At 36.8% G+C, this 14,286-nt stretch overlaps 1 protein-coding gene and 1 pseudogene across 1 annotated transcript in view; both read left to right on the top strand.

Annotated features, from left to right (window-relative positions):
* Positions 1-14,286, top strand: part of LOC131430662 (uncharacterized) — a 301,476-nt gene that overhangs the window by 138,500 nt on the left and 148,690 nt on the right. The gene's annotated exons all lie outside the window — the stretch shown is intronic.
* LOC131433360 (U2 spliceosomal RNA) lies at positions 14,003-14,103 on the top strand (annotated as a pseudogene).

Below are 14,286 nucleotides of genomic sequence, written 5' to 3'. Positions count from 1 at the left end.
TTTTAAATTTTTGTATATTTTTGGTGGTTGTTTAAACAAACAACGACAATCAGAACATTACCGCTTCATACAAACTCAGTGATCCGGCTTCAGTCTACGTCGCAAAATTAGCTGCTATTTAGTACACCCTTGAGATCACTGAAACCTTGCCCAAAGATCATTACTTCATTGGCACGGATAGTCTAAGCTCAATAGAAGCTCTCCGGGCAATGAAGCCAGGAAAGTATCCCCCATATTTCCTGAGGAAAATACGGGAACACTTGAGAACTTTGTCTGGACGGTCTTATTTAATATCCTTAGTTTGGATCCCATCGCATTGTTCTATTCCGGGCAATGAAAAGGTAGACTCGTTGGCTAAGGTGGGCGCATTAGAAGGTGATATTTATGAAAGACCAATTTGCTTTAATGAATTTTTTAGTATTGCTCGTCGGAATACACTCGAAAGTTGGCAAACTTCATGGAGCAATGGGGAACTGGGGCGGTGGCTGCATTCCATTATCCCTAGGGTATCGACGAAACCTTGGTTCAGGGGGATGAACGTGAGTCGTGACTTCATTCGTGTGATGTCTCGGCTCATGTCAAACCATTACACATTCAACGCGCATCTCCGGCGTATTGGAATCGTGGAGAGCGGTCTCTGCGCTTGTGGCGACGGTTATCAGGACATCGAGCATGTCGTGTGGTCGTGCGTAGAGTATCGTGACGCCAGGTCTAAATCCCTTAGGGCCCGAGGTAGACCGCCTGAGGTTCCGGTTCGGAATGTGTTGGCGAGTCTGGATAGTTTATATATGCTTCTCTTGTACCAGTACCTTAAACACATTGATATACAAGTGTAATGTGTTATTCCTCGCTCAGAAAGTATAATCTCCACCTACAGGTTCGACACTAACATCCGCCCGATTCTCTCGATCCCTGTCCCTGTCCACCATCTTCATAGGAACTAACAAGATCTTTTTTTCGTCTCTAACTTTTTCGTTCCCCCTTCCCCCTTCTCTTCACCATCTCCATGGTAACTAATTAGATCTCTATCGTTTTAGACAATTTGTTCCCACACCCTCTTTTTACCCCGTTTTTCGCAATATTTACTTCTTCTTCATTATCTTCCGTAACATGACCAGCATTCCGTCAATGACCAGCGTGCGGGCCACCCGCCGGGCCATCGTAGCCTGGGGGTGTTTCCCGCGGACCCACCGAAGGATGCGGCCAACATGGACATTCACCAACGCCATATGGAAGGCCCTCATGCAATATTCAATTCACCGGCCACTGCCGATCGTCACATACTACATTACATAATGATACTATTCTAGTTTTAAGTTAGTCGTAACTAAGATTAGTAAATACCTTTGGCATCTTAGAGCTTAAGCAGTGTGCCTAAAAATATGTTATACTATTGAATAAAAAAAAAACAAACAACGAAAAGAAGAACGTCGGGGTCTAGTAATTTACATGTAGAAAGTGTATGTAACATTTGAAAAAATCGGCGAAGTAGCTTTTGAATGACGATGGACACGGACTTCCAAAACCTGCTTTCGAGAAAAACGTTTAAACGTTTAGTGTGTATTGTCTATAAAATCGAAAGAAACAATTAATTTTTTGGGGAGCGCGTAGAGTCTAACATATCCATAAAATCATAGTTTTTCTTTGCATTATGTTATAATAAAACATTCCAAGAATATTTTGTCAAATTTTCAAATCAATCGAACAGAACTCTTGGGCCTGTCGCCGGACTCTTGCTTCTTTGCAGTATGAGATAAGGAAAGATAAAGGCCCATAACTTCCAGAGTTTTATTCCGATTGGCTTGAAAATTTGACCAGTAAATTTTTCTTAAGATTCCTTCAATAACGGATTGTTTCAAATAGCTTCGATGATTTGATTGTTTTAGAATCTGGAAGATGTTATTTACTTGAATTTTTGATTAATTGTTCGCAAACAGCACAAGATATATTAGTGCTTTAAATTCTAACGGAAAGTTGCATACACAAGTAATAATTCATATTGCATGATTACTCGCAGTTTTGACTTGTCAGGAAATATTAAAAATGGTACTGAATCTTTTGGTCGGCTTTTACAGCCGTTAACAACACAACTGCGACTCGTGCTTTGCTGTTTAGTCCATTTTTAGTTAGTTTTATTTGTAAATAATAAATAGGTTACCATGGATACCAGCATTATCATTGAACCTTACAGACTGATGGGCCAATCAACAGATATTCTGAAACATCCAAAATGCTTCATAGGCTTTTGTGATACTTTGTAATCTTGAGTTTATCTTTAGTAAAACCGCAATATAATAAATTTACGCGTATTGAAATAAGATAAATTCCATTGAATTACACTATACTAAATTTTGCCCACTATATCGTCACGGAATAGTAACAGACACAAATACTACAATATTTCGAAATGATTTTTGCAACTTAATTTGGAACCCAATTCAGTTTCAGATCATCAAGACATTTTAAGCAAAATTATGGATATAACGAACTGGAACAGATGACTATGCCTTGGAGTTTAGAACCTCCTCAAACATCGTTTTCCGACATCTACTAATCAAACCCGTTCTGAAAATACCCATATTGTAGTAATTTCCATGGAATATAAATGAGCCGGAAATCATTTTCATTTTATGCAAAAACATTTTTTTACAAAGAAGGTTAGTAAAAAAAGTTTACGTTATTTGGTTCAACTAAATCAGATAATTCACCTTTGGGAAATTCGGGAACAACGTATAAATCCAGACATATGTGATATCTGCTTGCACTTCACAATGATCGGTGCTACAGACGGCAGGTCGGTGCCCTAGTGACCCTTAGTGTTTTTGACAATCTGTTTCCGGAACCGGAGACCATCATAGTCTGTTACGAAAATTTTGTACTTCTGTATGACACAAATTATACGACGATTATACATTTTTAGCTTTATCACCCTGTACTTTCGGAAATCGGACTCGGATAAAATATGTTGGTATGTGTGTATGTGTTCCGGTATGTATGTAATATTTTTGTGCACTCAATTATCTCTGAGATGGCTGAACCGATTGTACCAAACTCGAATTTAAACGGATGGTTTCTCGATTTTGTAAAAAGTTTCTCATTTATTACTTATACTATCATAGATATTACTGTGAAATTCTAAAAAAAAACTGTTCATTGAATAGAAACAGGACAGTTTGTTCGGACGTAATCTAGCAAAATCAACAAATCCCGTTTACCCTGTAGTTCCGGAATCGGAATTACTATGCACAACAAATTCAGAAATTCCGCATGAAACTGTAACACTTTTTCTTTGAATCTATAAGAATGAAAAAATAGATTTGGCCATCTTGAAGAAAAATGAGAGAGATCCTTTTTGCAGTTTTTGACTACTATTTCTCCGAAACCGGACTCCGAGGACCGGAATAGCCGAAATTGGTTCGTATGGCAAGCAACAAATATGTCTTACAAATTGGAACAGTTTTTAACCTAATTCGTCGCTTTAGGTGGTGATACAAACTTTTAGACGCTTAAACTAGTAGTTTGGAAACCGTAAGTCTGATCCATATGAAATTCATGAATTTTATATTAAGCCAAAAGACTTTCTACTTGATCCTAAGTATGTGATAATCGGTAAAATCAACTCTGAGAAAATATACTGAGTTCCATTTAGGCGAATTTGAACACTATTTTCGGTGCTTCCTGAATCGGAAAATGTTAACCAGGATAGCCGAAGTTAATTTGATAGCGCGTCTACTAACAATGACTAACGATTGGGATAGTTTCTAGACCAGTTTAGATTTTTTTTAAATATTTTTTGCTTCGTCTAAACTGACTATATGAAGTTTTTAACATTCTTCACCTTATGATTTCGGTAGCAAAAGTCGTATTCGGTTGAAATTATAAAGTTTCGTATGGGACCATAAAGCCTAAGTGTGTGAAAATCGGTCACTAGTGACTAAGTAGTCCGAAATTTAAATTTTTACACTAGTCACCTTGTAATTCCGGAAACGGAAGTCAATTCATTGACATTATTTAATTCTTTTGATCGCACTTATGGTAAAATAGCTAAGATTTTTCTCAACCGCAGCACCGTGTTTTACCAAAATAAACACCAGTAGCAGAAATTCGGAGCAGCACTTGAAAACTCCTGGTCATGTGTTATATAGCGGTTTGAAAGTTTGGACACTCATCGTCCTGTGATTGTGGGCTTTAACTATAAGAACTATAAGACCCTTCATTTGAATCTTAGATTGTGAATATCGGTTAAGCCGTTTCCGAGAAAATTGAGTGCACATTTATAACTTAATATTCACATATTACCATGTAACTCTGGAACCGGATGTCGGATCCAAATGAAATTGAATAGTAGGCTATAGGACTTTGAGACTTTTCATATGAATCTAAGTTTGATTATTATTACTATAGATCATTTAATGTTGCAAAAATAAAACATTAAAAAAACGGATAGAAAAACCTGTTAATATAGTAACCCTGCTCTCAATGCGAGAATAGTGAGAGAACTTTTCTACATTTCTTCTCTACACTTTATATTCTGAGTATTTTACGATCCTTACCAAAATAGATACAGTTTTGCAGTTCTATGTTGTAAGGGACTCTTGATACATTCCTTTCACTCGAAAAAAAAAACTCTTATCATAACTGTGAATATCTTAAGGGCTGAGGACACTACCGTAAAGTGGTAGTTTTTTTGCTATTTTCCCGTTTCAAATTAAATTTTCTTGAAAACGGAGCAGAATGTAGAAAAACCTACCTGACAATGTCTTCGAAATTTAGTTGAGAATATTCTGTGAAATTTTCAGAATGATTCATTGAGTTGAGCGGTCGTGTTGTATTTTTTTCTGACTGAAGAACTGCTGAAAATTGGAACGCTCGGAAATGCATACCTCTACTTGTTCATCGAATATCTCGGCTTTGAATGCATGTATCATAAATCTACCGTGACAAAGTCTAGATAATTTAGTTTAAATGCGATTAGTACATAAAAACATATATGTTATCGCGATAAAAATAAAGTCTTGTATTTTTCTGTGAAACAAAGTCAGTTTCAATGCATCCGCCATTTTTTTCGCTTTGGTTTCCTGATAGCATTCTGGAAAAGGAAAGAGAAATAAAATTGGCTCGACAAGGCTGCCAAACACACAGACATTCTATCTTTGTGAAAGTTGAATATTTTCTCATTGTTCATTGGAATCATGTAATGTCCAACCCATACGATAGATTAATGTGATAAAACTTCTCATCAAAATAATAAAATGTATGCTGGCAACCCGGTACAGTATGCTCATATACGAGAGAGTACAAGAGAAATACGATGCGCAAAGGGAATTGAGCGAGCCACGTGGTCGATTTAAAACTCAACACGTGGTCCTGTGTCCTCAGACCTTAATATCCACCAAAAAGGAATCTCCAAGAGATATGGCGAAACACTTCTTACCTGTGTGAACGCTCGTATCGAAATGGTAGTAGCAGTTGAGTGCTTGGAATAATCAAGCGCAGCTGTACCCACCGTTGTAGTCATGGCTTGCTATGCACTGATTATTATGAAATCATTTATACCCAGTCCACACAATAACCTTTGAAGAGCAGGAAGTATCTGTGCCAAGTTTGGAATGAACCCGTTCAATTATACTGGAGTTATACTCTTCCCGTATAGAATCGGATCGCAAAACGAGAATTTATTTCATAAAACAATTTAATAATATAGTTTTAAAAGCACACTACTCAACTACACTTTCTGCTCTGATGAGTGAAAGACGAAACGTAAAAATAATAAAAAAGGTTATGTGCCCTAGCACAAAATTTGGCTAACCTCTAAATGACCAAACCTGCATTGGCCAGAAATAGTCGAAAACACGTTTTCGTTCGGCACGTCAGAAAAGACATTGCACTTCGTTGCAAACCAAAAAGTATTCTGTAAATATCAGAAACCTTACGTCTGCTTAGCGGTTTAAATTGAACTGCCGAGTTTGGCACTAAGCAGTTCAATTTGAACTGTTCTGCACTGATGAGTCAAAGACGAAACGTAAAAATAATAATGCACTACTTAAGCTCTAAGAGGGCAAAAAAACGAGAAATAACGACCGTTTGTCGCTTCATGACGAATCCCATAATACACAGATGCATTCGCACTGGTGTACATTCTATGTTCGTTGAACCATGTTTTTTTTGTTTTGTTTAGATGATATCTGACTTTCTTTGAAGGCACTGATTGAATCGTGTGAAGAGTTGCCAGACAGCGTATTTGGATACGAGAAAAGCCATCTTTGGCGAGTTTCGGTCGTATAGAAATTGAAATTCACCCTGTAATTACGGAACCGGAAGTCGGGTCCGAATAAAATTCAGAAGTTTTATATGGAGTTGTAAGACTTTTCATTTGAATTTATAATAGTGGAAATTGGCCCAGCGGTTTTTAGAGAAAATCAAGTGCATTGTGACAACGGGACCTTTTGTTTGTTTCTTAGTTAGTGATAATTGGTCCAGCCATCTTTTGAAAAAATCGAATGCATATTTTTGTCACATAAATACATTTTTTGGAGGCCTCGACTCTGAAGTCGGTTTTCACAATGATTGCTTAACCTTTCTCTACAAAAAGGCTAAAACGGTGCATAATATGATTTTGGGTGCGCATCTAACATGAGATTCCTGGCTATCATAAACTCTGAGCCAATTCATTCTAACTTCTGAACTATCCTCCACTTGCGAATCTACTTTCGTTAAATAATTCCTAGCTGGCCGGGTAAGTGAATCATCTATAACGGCAATCCGAACCACTTGAGTAGTTAGTTTGGGTTATGTGTGGGATAGGTTGAATACACACACACGTTTAACGACTCATGTTTCAGAGAGGACTTTTGTTTACATTTACAGTCATTTATCAACCCATGACATCGGAACCAGTTATCGAATCTGGGTGATAGTTAATTCCAAACTTTCTCGGAAAAGTGACAGTTTTACGATCGGAACAAACTTTTGCACGTTCGGCTGTTTATTTCTTGACCTAAGGATCCGATATAATATTTACAAAAAATTTTAACCGTTCGTTGTTGACTTTTTTTTTTATTAAACCCAAAAAGTTCTGTCAAACATTTGCTGTTTTAGAATAGAATTTTTTTCTTGCTATGGAAACCAATACCATTTTCAAAAAATAAACATAATTTTTATTGTAAAAGTCAAACAAATTCGGTCTCGTTTCAATAAAGTTGGCAACCCAAAATGTCGATCGTCAAATATGCAAAAAAAAAAACAGTTAGTCGAATTGTTTACCGAATGTTCAGATACTGATTGTTGGATGAACCTCGAATACTATACGTTACGGGGCGGGAAGGGTCTAACACTTTTGAAAAATCATTTATATTTTTCTTTGTATTTTCTTATAGTGAAACATTCCAAGAATATTCTGTGAAATTATTAAGCCTATCGGAACAAAACTCAACAAGTTATGGTTCTTTATCTTTGCTTATCTCATACTGCGAAGAAGTGAGAGCTCGGCTCACAGGCCCAAGATTTCTGCTTCGATCAAATTCAAAACTTGACAAAACATTCTTGAAATGCTTCATTATAACAAATTATAAAAGAAAAAATATGATTTTTTGGAAATGTTAGACCCCACGAGCTCCCTTGAGTAATAAATTGTATCCATTGATTTTATAGACAAAAACCTGTTTTAATCCACCTAATGGTGTAATGATGCCTTTCTTATATCAATCATACCATCATATATAATACTGTTATATTCTTCAAAATAATTTTCTTCGATACCTTAAAACAATAACCGAAATCGGTTTGTTTGACCGTCTGCTGATAAAAAACTATTAAGTGGAGAAGATTTGAGGTCGATTTAGAAAACTTTTTACGGTTTTTCGTCCTTTTCAATGATGGTATACAATTTTTAACACACTTTACCCTATATTTCCGGATCCGGAAGTCGGATCCAGATGAAATTCAGGAATTACGTATGGGACCACAGGACCTTTCATTTGAACCTAAGTTTATGAAAATCGGTCGCGCCATCTATGAGAAAAGCTAGAAAACATATTTTCTTTTTTTTTTTTGCACATTTTACCCCATAACTCCGGAACCGGAAGTCGGATTCAAATAATATTAAGGAATTTTGTGTGGGACCACAAGACCTTTCATTTGAATCTAAGTTTGTAAAAATCGGTTCAGCCATCTCCGAGAAAAGTTAGTGAAAAAAAACTTTACATACACACATACGCACATACACACACACACTGACATTTTGCGTACTCGACGAACTGAGTCGAATGGTATATGACACTCGGCCCTCCGGGCCTCGGTTCAAAAGTCGGCTTTCACAGTGATTGCATAACCTTTCTATATGAGAAAGGCAAAAACTTTAAACGCGTTTTCCTGGAAAGTTCTGTAAGTCCGTGTCCATCGTCATTTAAAAACTACTGCAACATTCTTTTTCAAATTTTGCGCACATTCTCTACATATAAAAAAAACAGACCCCAACGTTTTTCTTTTCGTTGTTTGTTACTTTGGGAAGGTTTTACAGCTACAAAATGGCGAATTTTTTCGCGAAAAATCGTAGTTTTCACTTTAAACAACCACCAAAAATTAGAAAAAAAATAAAATAAAAATTCAAACACAAGCCTTGGGGTCTAGAAAAACATCTACTCTGTCCAGGCCCGTACCCAGGATTTCGTTTCGGGAGGGGCCCAACTGAAGACTGCTTATGTAGCCAGTTCTCGGTGTGCCTTTCACGGGTCATTTTAACAGACACTTTAAACTTTTCCACTGGAACTGTTATTGTATTACATTATTGTCTGAGACCTTCTAAATAATTATATATCTGTTTTTGATTTCGGGAGGGGCCCGGGCCCCTTGGGCCCCCCCTCTGGGTACGTGGCTGACTCTGTCCATGCTGCTTTGGTTTGTTGACTTCTGATTAATCTGCGCTGAGATACAGTGGACACCGCAAATCATGATTTTTAACAAGCGTCCTCAAAAATACCTCTTCACCGACTTATTTCTCAATATTTTCCAAGAAAGCATTGATAGAGTAGATGTTTTTCTAGACCCCAACGTTTCTGTTTCAATTCTTTATATATTTTTTTAAATTTTTGGTGGTTGTTTAAAGTCAAAACTACGATTTTCGCGAAAAAATTCGCCATTTTGTAGCTGTAAAACCTTCCCAAAGTAACAAACAGCTAAAAGGAAAACGGTGGGGTCTGGTATTTTACATGTAGAAAGTGTGCACAAAATTTGAAAAAAGTTGGTGCAGTAGTTTTTGAACGACGATGGACACGGACTTTCAAAATCTGCATTCGAGAAAAACGTGTTTAAAGTTTTTTTCTCTATGAAATCGAAGGCAACAATTTATTACTACTCTAGGGAGCCCGTAGGGTCTAACATTTTCAAAAAATCATATATTTTCTTCTGTGTTTTGTCATAATGAAACATTTCAAGAATGTTTTGTCAAGTTTTTAAGTCAAATCATGCAAAGCATGATGAGATAAGCAAAGATAACGGCCCATAACTTGATGAGTTTTGTTCCAATAGACTTGAAAATTTCACAGAATATTCTTGAAATATTTAACTATAAGAATATATAAAGAAAAAAATAAATGACCCTTCTCGCCGCTTAATAAATCGGCTGAAAAAGACTATAAAAAAAGCTAGTCTCTTATTGAAGCAGTCATGAATATGCGAAGGGAGTCTGAAACACAAATAACCCAACGTTAATTGTGTTGGAAATCGGATCAGGATTCGAACGCCAACCAAAGTGGTAATATTTCAGAGAAAATAGCTCTCTCAGTATTGTGAAAAAAAAAAACGAATGTTGTTTATTAACCAACGTTTCGGCTTTTGTTGTAGGTCTTTTTCAAGTAAATTAAAGTGCATCGTATATAGTCAAAATGTCGATGTCTGCCGTTACGTTATCTGGTCAACTCACGTTCTGAAATTTACAAGACAACGTAGCATTCGTTTGTATAACAAGCCTAAGACAGTTGCTTCACCTGAAAAATGACCACAGTTTCCTCGAAATTAATCATATTATCAACAACGTGGCCATTTCGCTCGAAGCCGTCATCAATCTTCAATCCGAATACTGAAACCTTGGTAGAGAAAAAGGACTGTCTAATTCATCGTTACCGATTGATCGGTTTTGTGGTTGTGTTCGAACCTCTACAAATCCGAGAGCAGAAACAATAATGAGGCTAAAAGGAAATCAACAATGTATCGCACTGGACAGCAACCGAACCGGCATTAATTATTCAACTGGGAAAATTAATTTATCCACCTTCTACTTAACACTTTGGCTGGATTGTATGTGCTCATAGCTTTTCCTCGCCGGATACGATGTTCGCCCGAGGAAATGCTTCCAGCCGTACGCGGCCACGTAGCGCAGCGGAAAGAACTTAAGCCCGTAATGATCCACCCGGTATTTATTCAATCGTTAACATATTTAATGATTTCTGTTGCTGCCGTTGTTCGACGACGGTAAGGTAAGGAACCACGCCAGCTAGTCTTTCCCAGGCTGTATGAGTTGAGGACGGCTCTCCGGCCAGAACTGGCTGACAGGTGTTACGGGTGATAAAAGGCACAAACAGTGGTTGGGGTCGATGTGTTTTTTCCTGCGTTGTAAGTTAGATTTAATTTTCGACAGTAAAATTAACATCGTGCTACAAAACCCATTAAATGACATTAGGTCGATCTTTGTCGATGTGACTTGTTTTCAGTCCGTTCCGAGCTAGAATTGAACCGCTATGAACTGATGGCTGTATACAAAGAAGCCATAAAAAGGACAGTTTTTAGAAGCGTTTACATTCAATTAAACGAAATAAAATCGAACAGTACCCAACACAAACAAAATAAGTACCCAATTAAAGTTGATAGCATCAGGTTTTTCTCACATCATAATCATCATTACCGTCTGTTGATGTCACTCACCGTGCGTTTGAAACGTTAGAACACCCAAACTTCTCAGTTCCATTACTTCGGTTCAGCACCGTGTTCCGACGGACGGACGGGGCACTTTATAAAAACATTTTCCTCCTTTAATTGGACACATTCATTCGACTACCGTCGTCTATGTTAGCATCCCGAAAGCATCGGCAGAGGGCCCCCGAAGGGAGTTCCTTTTATCTCCTCTATGTCTCTCGCGTGCGCTCTGTCCATCCGGATGATGATTTATTTAGTTGCCCGGTTTCCCCCGCAGGACGCCAACATCCAGTCCGGCTGGATGTCTGAAGTGCGCCGGAGGATTCTGAAAGATTTTAATTAAATTTCATTTGCCATTTTCACCGTATATCATAATTACTGCAACGGAAGGGAAAAGCACAAGTCACTTAGCAGTGGGATGAAAGTGTAGATTTGTTCTAAAGTGCAATCCAATAGTGGTTGTTTTTATCTAGACAAACGAGAGAAAGATAATTGAGTGGGCGAAACTGTGAAGTTTGCAGATAATTTCACTCGAAAAGGTCTAGCAATGTTTCTACAACGAATAATTCAAGAGAAAGACACTAAACGAGACATCGTTAAGCAAGCACAATAGGAAAAAGAGTTGATCTGTTTAATTCAGTTAAACTATGAAAGTGAGTTTAAGCGAATTAAATTATCATACTTTTCTGAGTTTGGCCAGTCTGTTAGCAAATTCAACAAGTGTTCGTTTGAACTCTCATTCGTTCAACAGCAGGAAAGATTTGCCGCTTTAAGATTCTTCCTCTTCTTCATCGGAGATGAAAGCATGAACTATTCGTCCCCTTGTGAATGACCTGTAAGGTTAAAGCCGGGGTAAAATAAACGGTATAATAATAGTAATAATAATCAGCCATAGAATGACAGAATATAAGTATTTAGTTCTTTTCGTGTGTGCGTTTAACCTTTCTCAAGTTTAACTGTCTGGCAGAGGTTAGTTGGAAATAATTAAAATATTGAACACAACTCATTATTAGCTCAATCGAAGTTCAAAGATCAATCAGGTCAGTGTTTCATCAACTAGCCCCGCTTCAATGCAAAGTTTGCATCAAATAGATCCAAACATTTCAGGGAAATCTATTGTGGACGGCAATCAATCAATGGGCGTTTCACTTTTGAATTTTTATTCAATATCTTAGTTTGCTTCCTACTAATTATCAGACGAATGTCATTCTAAAAGACGGTCCTATATAAACAACTGAAAATAAATATGGAAAAGAGCAATTCAGTAATGAATAACATCTGACTTTACTTTCTTCGAGTTGGATGAAAAAAAATGGGCAGATCTGGAAGGAAATCAATCGAGAACTTAACATTCGAAAAAAAAATCACATGTTGAAAAAATATTTAAATGTTTCTCCAAAAATTATAAAATCTACCAAAAAATGAAAAGAACAGACGAATGAAACAGCGAAATTAAAGTTTATGAAAAAGTTTTCACAACGACGGGACGCAAACTTGCAACTTTACCTGTTCGGGAAAATGGAACTTCCCTGCATGTGAACAATAAGCAGCTTACTTGAACAAAAATTAATGACCGTGTTTAGCTGTCGGGCTGCACGCAGTTCAATTCCATTGACATTCTCTCCGCAGAAAAAAACAATTCGCATATCGCATCAGCTGTCTAATTAACTTTATGCTCTGCTAGACAGTGATTTTGAGATTCTTTGGACATGAGACAACAAAGTTCTCATTTCTATGAAGTTCATGTCCAATTCGAGTCAAGAAAGGTTTCGTTTAGGAGCAAAAGTCACCATAAAATCATTTTTTTTATGGTCTACCTAGTGGCGTGGTAATACCTTTCTTTTATCATTCAAACAGTTTAATTAAAATGTTTTGTTTTCGTTTTGTCGGTTGCGCAAAATTGTCAATTGATCTTCGAACTTAAATCTCATCTCATGATTAGCTTTCAAACGAGCCTCAGCTAAAGAAAATCGGTTTAGCCATCTCTGAGAAAAGTGAGCAGAGAAAAATGCATTTTGTCGCTTATGTTACTTATGCCATCATATCACCGGAACCGGGAGTGGCAGCTAATTGATCTTCGAACTTGATTCACAACCTAACGGTAGCTTTGAAACGAGCCTAAGCTTGTTAAAATCGATTTGGAAATCTCTCTGAAAATTGTTCCGGAGATAATTTTATTTGATATGTTTCGTCTTTGACTCATCAGTGCATAGCAGTACAAATTGAACTGCTTAATGAAAAACTCGGCAGTTCAATTTGAATCGCTAAGCCGACGTAAAGTTTCTGCTATTTTCAAAACACATTTTTCGTTCCATCGAAATGCAATGAGTATACAGTCGTGCCGAACGAAAACGTGTTTTTGACTCTTTCAATTTGAACTGATATGCACTGATGAGTCAAAGACAAAACGTAAACATATAAAAATCAAATATGTGCTTGGGCACACAATTTGGGTAATCCTGGAATGAATTTTATTTGATTCTTGATAGAAAACAAAAAAAAATATGCATCAACCAGTTAGAACAGGAAAATCAAACAGTTCCATTATTTCAGGTACATCCGGATCCATCAACATTTTAACATCAGCAAACATGACTTACAAATTCTATTAGTTCTGAGTCAAGTTTTGAAATTTTAAACCCTTATGATCGTGTAATTTCGAAGTTGGAAGTCGTATCCGTACAAAATTCAGGATATGAATTGTATGGGACCATAGACCTTTCATTTCAACCTTAGTTTGTGAAAACTGGTTAGCCATCTCTGAAAGAAGTGAGTGAGTTCCGAGTATATGACCATTATTTACGGTGCTTCTAGAACCCAGGTTCGGGACAAATAGGCAAAAATTATTGCAGATGATTTTCAGAATCATATTTCTGTATTAAAATTATTGATTTTTTTTATCAAACGTTTGAAGTTTTGCAAATGTATTCAAATTACTTTAACAGTTACCAATTAACTAATTTAAGTTAAATAATCGAATTTGGGATTTGAATGTAAATTCAAAACAAAAATATTGCAACAATAATTCTAAGAAACGCTTCAACTTATTTGTTTCGGCTAATTTTGCAACTATTGAAAAAGCATTCACCTCATCATCGCTTCGTGGCCTACGGGCTGAGATCAAAATTTAGTATCTGTTATTATCAGTATATCATCTGATAATTCTCCTATTCAATTCATACAAACCGACTTAAAGTTTACCGGTGGCCAGATTCCGATTTCGAAAGTTCCGAAATACGGGTTGAAAGCTCCAAAATCGATCTCCCTCACATTTTTCAGAGATGGCTTAAACAATTTTCACATATTGAGATTGGAATTAAACGTCTCATGGTTCAACAGGTTGATGTTGAATTTCATCCACATTCAATTTCTGGATCT

The sequence above is a fragment of the Malaya genurostris genome, chromosome 2 (assembly GCF_030247185.1).
Source record: "Malaya genurostris strain Urasoe2022 chromosome 2, Malgen_1.1, whole genome shotgun sequence".
Lineage (NCBI taxonomy): Eukaryota > Metazoa > Arthropoda > Insecta > Diptera > Culicidae > Malaya > Malaya genurostris.
This window is presented reverse-complemented; position numbering and strand designations above follow the sequence as displayed.